General features: G+C 32.9%; 1 protein-coding gene across 2 annotated transcripts in view; it reads left to right on the top strand.

The window, feature by feature from the left end:
* LOC144966699 (regulator of G-protein signaling 7-like) overlaps positions 1-7,500 on the top strand; it is a 211,838-nt gene that overhangs the window by 201,865 nt on the left and 2,473 nt on the right. The window lies entirely within an intron of this gene.

Below are 7,500 nucleotides of genomic sequence, written 5' to 3'. Positions count from 1 at the left end.
CTCTCTCTCTCTATCTATCTATCTATCTATCTCTCTCTCTCTCACACACACACACAGACACACACACATATATATATATATATATATATATATATATATATATTATATATATATATATATACAAAATCTCTATCCATCTATCAATCTACTATCTATTTATCTACTTCTATCTATTTGTTTATCTCTCTACATAATATATATATATATATATATATATATATATATATATATATATATATCACTATTTCTCTCTTTCTCTCTTTCACACACAAACACACACACACAAACACACACACACATACAAAAACATTTATTTTTTTTCTTTTTATCGATTATAATAAGTACATGCGTTTTTTCTGGGGCTGTTAGTTGAGAGAAGCAACACACATGAATGAGTACCTATTTTCTTTTGGGGGGATGTTAGTTGATAGAAATATCATTCATGAGTAGATATTTTTATTTCTAGAGTATGTTAGTCGATAGAAGCAACACACATGATACCATTTTTCTCTTTTCTGAAGTATGTTAGTTGATAGAAACAATACAAATGAATACATATTTTCCTGTGTTGTCTGTCCATCTGTCCAATGCGTAGTTTCAGACAATGTCCCACTCTAGCTGCCTACAAAAACTATAATCCAATCACAGTTTTGGCACAAATTTACCCACGGAACATAATTTTTATTCTCTAGCACAAATTATTCGAAAATTTTAACTCGCACGCTGGAATCTTTTGTTCTTAATTTTATTTTCGTATTTTTACTCTACGCAAATATCTACGCATTAATGACAATAACAAGAACAACAATAACAAGAAAAAAACCATTGTCAACTACTTGAAACATACTCTAGTAATAAGCTCACAAAAAGCGCAAAAACTGTGTTTTCTTAATGTTATTTTAATTACTTCAATCCCCTAAATTAGATAAAACTCGTTAAAGACAAAAATTCCATTTATGATAGTTGAAATAATCGCCAAGAGAGAGCAAAAAGAAAAAAATGAAACATATTTTTTTAAAACCAAGATGCCAAACCCGTTTCTTCGTATATATTTATATATATATCCCTTGTCCTATGTATAAAACTTGTCCTGAAAATGATTGACATCATGCCGATACTATATAAGCTTTCTGTGTTGATTTGTGATATTGATAGATAGGGTTTGTAGCGAAACTCTATAACGAATGTCTCTATAACGAATGTCTCTATAACGAAAGTATGGAAAATGCATTATGCAGGTACACAATTTCATAACTCAGAATGTACACATTATGATTAGCGTGTTTCTGAAGTGTGACCCCCCTTAACTATACTGACACACAATTATAAAACGCCTTTTTTATTTCGAGAAAAATTATTTACATCAAATATCGATTGAATACTTGTAAAGATAATCTTAAATCTGAGCTGACAAGTTGTGGATCATCTTCATTTATCGGTATTTGGGGTTTAAAATTCAATGAAAACGAAAAAAATGAAGTTTTGTCATTATATGGCAGAGTACGTCCCACTGCCTAATCTGACAAAACATCTCTCTTTGATTTTAGCCACAAAATTGATTAAAGTGATCCTAACGTAAGTCTTATATCCAAAACTTCATGAATTCCGAGAGCATTATCTTTTTCTATCGATTTATGATTTAATTTTTTTCTAAAACAAACCAAAAAACTGTCATTTAAAAAAATTCTTTATATTTTCATTTCGGAATTATTTTTAAATAAAGTGGATTTAATTGATAATAACAACAGAATTTGGAGTAAGTGTGTGTGTATGTGTGTGTGTGTGTGTGGTAGAGAGTGAGAGAGAGAGAGGGGAGAGAGAGAGAGAGAGAGAGAGAGAGGCGAGAGAGGGGGGGGGGGGAGAGATAGAGAAAATATTATGACATTAACTTTGAATCTGCATATTCTATTGAAAAGGCTCCCGGGCCGCATCAATAAACAACGAAAATTGACAAACAATCAATAATATATGGAATTATGGATTTAAAACCAACTACAAACAATTGTAAATTATATCAGTTAATTAATTTAAACATGGCTGCTAAATTGAATGATATTAAACAACGACAAACCAAGAACTGTTTATATCCCCATAGACGTCCTAGATTCATGGAAAGAGATATATAATGACGTTTGTCTCTCGTATTATTATCATAAATTTACGAAAAAAAAGTATTGAGCTACCCAACATATGCCAGAAAAAGAGATTTTACTTTTAGATAATCAATATTTACAGCTTGATAATCAAGAAGTTTTTTTCTCTAAAGCCAAATGCACGAACAGTGGGGAAGTAGAGAGAGAGAGAGAGAGAGAGAGAGAGAGAGAGAGAGAGAGAGAGATGGGGGCATAGAGATAGAAGAGAGAGGAGGGAGAGAGTGCGTTTGTGTGTATGTGAGAGAGGGAGAGAGAGATAGACACACACACACGCGCGCGCACACACACACACTCAGTGAAGGAGTGTGTGTGTGAGAGAGAGAGAGAGAGAGAGAGAGAGAGAGAGAAGATTAATCTGAGATTATAAACAATTGTGTACTTGCAAAACAAAATGCTAATTTACGTTTGCCTAGATAGAATTGCTTTATTAATTAATTATAGTCCCAATGCTACGTAAACAATTCTTCATTAAGGTGCGAATTACAATCAACAGCTAGAATAAGTAAAGTGCAGTGGAGCACGGTTATCAAGAATGCAGAAAACTCGACATTACGAATATCTCGAGTCTCGAGTCATTCCAATTCAGAATTTCTGTATTGTTTTAACATAAAAATATTTATCTTGTTCACCAATTCTACACGATGCAGCATTTTTAATCTCTGGACAGAAACATTTCACTTCAATTATTGTTGCATTAAGATTGCCCTTAACATGTCTAAATTAGAAGGAGAACCTCTACGAATCACTACAGAATACTCCAAACAGTGCATTGCAAAGAATGCTCTAGATAACCGTGCTCTACTGTGGTCATATAAGAATGCCACAGTCACAGCTATTATTACATAAAATTAATGTTATTATAACAGCTGGATCATCCTTATAGAGTGCTTGGTGTGCTTCAAAATTTGTCGAGATTTGAAAGTGCCAAAATAGACTTTTAAATCTATGGCCTTCTGAATTTGATGACCATGAAAATTAAGTCAAATTCGAATAAAAGTTTGATTTATTTTGTGATAATTCACAGGTTTTTTCTTCGAATTTGAATGCCTCTTATTTCAAAGAGTCTCCATATTGGAAAGAACCAGAAACTGTCTTAAGATAAGAAAATAGATGAAAGATCATGGTTGGTTTACCATACTTTTCAAGACAGGGACATCCCTAGAATCCTAATTTAACCAATTAACTTCGGTACTCTTGAAAAAAAACACGTATTTGAACATTAGGCCAGAAAACGTGTCCTTCAATTATCGATGGATTTAAATAATTTAAATAACCTCATCTTAGCAACAAAAACAAAAAAACTTCTCAAACCTGGGATCTGGCAACGATGCCTGTTGAAATAGGCAGACCAAAATTTGGGCAATACGTAACGTTTTAATTCCAGAGTAAGCTAAAACTCAATCATTGCTTAATTTCTTCTGATGTGTGACAATACGAATTCTAATTTTATAACTATTCAAACCATTTAAAAATTAGTCGAGATCATTTACTCCTTTAGACTGCAGAGGGGGAGGGGAAGGGGAAGGGTAACCCTGCTTATTCGTTCGTTTGACACCTTTTCTGCATCAAAGCCAAATCGCTATTTAAAAGGTGCATCACTTGATTTCATTTATTTTTATCCTTTACATACTTTGTTACAATTAACCAGTAGATTTTTGACCAGTCAAGACATGGAATGTGTGACATGCCTTCAAACGTGGTCGGACAAGCATGGCTGGTCGTATATAAAGAATAACGTGAATAAAAGCGCCCACTCTCTCTCTTTCCCTGATCATTGTTATTGTTTTTATATTGCCAAATGGGTGACTAGTCTTCACACGATTTCCTCGATCATATTATAAAAGGTTAGGTTTTCACACAGTTTTCTGTGTTGGGTCTGTTGATCAAGCGGTATAGCGGTAGGTAATTCACTTAGACACACCATCGATAGTAAACCTATGTAGGCCGCTAGGTTTACCCATCACTGCTATTGTTTACATTATGACGACTGTCCGAGAGGCGTGGTCATCTAGGTGTCCATCGGTAGGAAACTCAAAATAAATCGTGTTGGACCACATCTTTTTAAAATCGATGTTTTATACAGATGCTCATACGATTCTGAAATATGATGCCAAAGCTCGCATAATATACATAGTTTGGAGCACTCGGTATGGATGATTCATTATCTATAATTTAAATTATAATTAGAATTGTGTATTATATAAAGCAATGCTGATTTCGTAACATATTAATCATTGTTTTGTTTATGTTTAATCCATTGTTTTATCTAGGTGAGGGCTACCCCATTCTGCTGTACAGAGACAAAACACCCATTTATTTTTCATTCTTTGGCTTTTAAACGTTAACTTCATCATATTTATTGAGATGGCGCCCATGTTGTCAAACCTGAAACATCAAATATTTCTCAGGTTTAAGATATATTTGCAATTATGGACTCATCTTAATATATCGATATATATTTATATGATCGATATTTGAAGTTAAGGACGTTTTCAGGCCAAAATGAGAAAAAGGTGTTTTGTCTTTGTACGGCAGCATTTATTCACTTGATATTTTCTTATTTCCAGCAGGTAGTCTAGTATAGAAGGAGATCGTGCTTTCCTTTTGGTTTGTGCTTTACTCACATTAAAATACTCATGATATAAACAATACGACTTACAGCCACGAGATCATTAACCTTTCGAGAATTGAATTGCTTTTAAATTAGAGTTTATGCCTTTGATAATTGTGTATATCTGCTTATCTAGTTGCATCGTTTAATAAATTTGGTAGAAATGGTAAGATGTGGAATCAAGTTAATGATTAAGTTCTCAACAACGACACTTTTTTCTGGAAGGAGGGTGGATGAATTGGTTTTCTATTACCTTTTTTGGGGGGTGGTTTGATTTTTAACTCTCACAAGTTATATTTTTTACTTCATACGTACTACTCTACCATTTTAACTTTTTTGTTTGTTTGTTTGTTTTGTTTTGTTGATTTTTTTTATTTTTTTTTGTGTGTGTGTGTGTGTGTGGAGGATGGGGCATAAGAAATAACAAATCATTATTTTAAGAAAATTTATTTTTCCATTTAAAAATCTGAAATTAAGAAGATATTCCACGATTTTGATTTAACCTTAAATCAGACAACAAAATGGCTGTAAGTCGATATTTGACTCGTCCGTCCTCTCAAAATCTTCCTATTTTCTTCACAACTGCCTTGTGTGATTCTGTATCTTCTCCCCGCCTCTTTATCTTTCAAAGAAGCAAGACGCAAAGGTTTCACGTAGTAATGATATATTAATATTCTTGTCATTTAATAGTAGTATAATGTAAAACTATTAACCAATACTCATTCCGTAGTTTTGTGTATTTTAATCAAATCTTACAGACAAGTAGAACTCTTGTATTTCACTTATTAATAACTACTTATTCAAACCATGTAGCTGAACCATGCTTTGTAACCTCTGCCTCCATCGTCAATTAACCACTTCTCGTTGTTATCCCCCCAAAAATGTCCTTTCACATTTAACATTAACTTCGCTGCCGCATAAATAATTTGTTTAATAAATAATCATTTATATATCATTATATTTACCTGTTCCATTTTCTACTGCCGTTTGCTGACAAAACGCTTTTTTTCATTTTATCTAGAGGAGTTTTACTTCAAATAACGACTGGTTAAGATGGCTCTTAATAGGTCAAAAAGAACCAAAAAAACTCAACTTTGAGGCCTCTAATCGTTTGTTATTTGAAGTAGAAATGTTCTTCAAGAAGAGACTAAAAGAGTTTTAACAGGCTATGGTAGTACAGTCCCCCTTTTTTTTTGCACTAAGATCCTAGCACTAAACCCCATACACACACTAAGTAAAAGTATATTATTTTCATGGCCTTCATTGTTACTTGTTCTTTTTAAAACTATCAGATATGATTCAGTATCGAGCCAGCGTCACTCACCCTCCATTCACTGCAGTACTACTTAAAACCTGACTTTTTTTTTTAACCCCTGCCGTGTTGCACTTTTGCCTCTTGCCCCTTTGACTTCTTCCCCCAAACTTCCATCTCGGACGTTATGTGTGTTACAGCACAGCTGGTGTTTATTCTGAAGTATTGCTTTCCTTTCCTCAGGAACTTTTACAATGGACGATTTTTTTAAACCATTTGTTTTTTGTTTCCTTAATTGAAAAACAATATTATAATCTTTACACGTTTACATATTATTCGAAGGCACTCTCCTATTTTCTCACAAACGCATATTCTATGTGCTCTTCTGCCGTACGCTGACAAAACAGTTTTTTTCATTATGGCCTGAAAACTTTCACTTGAAATATCGATCGACTAGGCTGACCCAACTTGTCAGACAATCTCTACTCCGAAACTTCAAAGACCTTTTAGGTTTATCCAATTTTGGCAATGTTGTATAGCATCTTAGTTTATCGATAAAGTAGATTTTGTTTTGTTTTTTGATTTTTTGTTTGTTTTTGTTTTTTTTTGTTTTTGTTTTTGTTGTTAATGGGGTTTTTTTTGTGGGGTGGGGGGGGGGGGGGGTTGTTTCGTTTTGTTTTGTTTGTTTGCTTGTTTGTTTATCTGTTTATTTTGTATTGGTTTTGTTTGGTTTTTGTTTTGTTTTGTTTTGTTTTTTGTTGGGGGGTGGGGATGTTTCTGTTGGGTTTTTTTTTTAATGAAAAATATATTTTGTTGTTGTACGGCAGTACACTATCTTCACTCATCAACAAATCTGCTATTCTATCCATATGAATATCTATATCTATATCTATATATATATCAACACGATTTGCCGCTCCGCACACCATGCTCTCTCTACTATTCATTGTATACCAATATACTTTTTTAAAATTCATTTTTTCTAACTTACTCCAGACATCCGCATTATTATCACTTCGATTGTATACATAGCTTCCATCTAGCTTATTAATAATACTCTTTATATTTAACTCCTGACCGGCCTTTTATTTGTTTTATCTTTTTCATATAACTTGGTTTACGTTTCACTTTTGTTATTTGTCATTTTTTATGACAATGTGTACTTTCGATCAGAAGCCTGTTAACACTATTGTTTCGAGTGTTGTAGATTCTCACACACCTCATACACGTTTAGATTTAACTAGCCTGTGATTCACACAAAAAATTTGAGTCAAAGAACAGCACAAATATACGACGTACAAAAATGAGCACTTTTACTGACATTTCAAATCCAACTAAACAAAATTATTGTCAATAAGGTTTTTTAGCATAAGTATCATCAATAAAAAAATGTCTTCAACATTTTTTTTATTTCTTTAATTTTTCGTTGCTTCGTACATCTGTTTTATTTTGATTTTTCAATATGGAATGCATGCCCAGCTCAA

The sequence above is a fragment of the Berghia stephanieae genome, chromosome 1 (assembly GCF_034508935.2).
Source record: "Berghia stephanieae isolate SIO BIC M18660-M18661 chromosome 1, UCSD_Bste_1.3, whole genome shotgun sequence".
Classification (NCBI taxonomy): Eukaryota; Metazoa; Mollusca; class Gastropoda; order Nudibranchia; family Aeolidiidae; genus Berghia; species Berghia stephanieae.
The sequence above is the reverse complement of the archived record's forward strand: the minus strand, read 5'-3'. Positions and strand labels throughout refer to the sequence as shown.